The 999-nt window shown below is 46.4% G+C and overlaps 1 protein-coding gene across 1 annotated transcript in view; it reads right to left on the bottom strand.

Moving 5' to 3' along the window:
- Window positions 1–12, bottom strand: part of LOC134459375 (SH3 domain-binding protein 4-A-like) — an 81,396-nt gene extending 81,384 nt beyond the window's left edge. The window contains exon 1 of the mRNA XM_063211716.1: window positions 1–12. This exon is cut by the window's left edge and continues 74 nt beyond it. The gene's annotated coding sequence lies outside the window, so the exon portion shown is untranslated.
- Window positions 13–999: the final 987 nt, after the last annotated feature.

Here is a 999-nt window from a genome sequence, read left to right as displayed (position 1 = left end):
GCTGTTACTCCTGTGTGAGACTTGGGCAGACTGCTCGTGTTGCAGGCAGCACAACTAACTGATGTCACCACGAGGGGAGGAGACTGCTGTCCACACCGACGCTCGCGCCGCAGCTATTCTTGCTATGCATTACGCATGGCACATCAAGCTTCTGTTGACATTACACTTCCATTCGTGTTTTACTACGTCTGAGATTTATAGAAAAACTCAAATGGGACTAAACCGCGTGATTGGGAGTTTAAAAACGTTTGTAGACTTGTCTGGAAACTCACTCGTGCGCTTTGCTCGCACCATCTACACACGCGCGCGCGCACACACACAGTGGCAGCAGAGACATAATAAATTGCGTAGCCTGAGTGCAAAAAAAGCCATCTTGTTTACAAACAAAGGCCCTTTCGCGCGATACACAATGATCTTATGTTTGTTTACACATCAATTGTCAAGCCAAGGCAACTTAGCATACAGTATTGAGGGGGGTGACAGGGAGAGAAGAATGACTTAAGATCACAGGGGAATAGCGAGATGTATTCTTTCACAAGACCAATGCAGTGTTTGAAGAATGGCTTCTCTCTCTCTCTCTCTCTCTCTCTCTCTCTCTCTCTCTCTCTCTCTCTCTCTCTCTCTCTCTCTCTCTCTCTCTCTCTCTCTCTCTCTCTCTCCACTGACAGCTGCTCGATGAGATAGGCCACTACCTCAGTCCGTCAGGTTGCCAAGAGGAGCAATGATTCACGACATGGACCAATGAGCTGCCTGTCAACATAAAACAAAAGTGCAAGTGTGGAACGGATACCGCACGTCACATCTCTCTTTGCCCCAAAACAACCTTGTCAGCTGAAGAAGATGAAGAAGAAATATCCAAAATGACTCAGGTAGGCCTACTAAATCGGGGATAAAAGTCTGAAGGTGTCCTCTGCTGTTGATAAGACTAAAAGCTATCAACGCCTTAGCACAGAGCAGAGCCTATATTATAATCTTACTGTCACCAAAATTGCAATGGCT

Source organism: Engraulis encrasicolus, chromosome 12 (assembly GCF_034702125.1).
Source record: "Engraulis encrasicolus isolate BLACKSEA-1 chromosome 12, IST_EnEncr_1.0, whole genome shotgun sequence".
Taxonomy (NCBI): domain Eukaryota; kingdom Metazoa; phylum Chordata; class Actinopteri; order Clupeiformes; family Engraulidae; genus Engraulis; species Engraulis encrasicolus.
The sequence above is the reverse complement of the archived record's forward strand: the minus strand, read 5'-3'. Positions and strand labels throughout refer to the sequence as shown.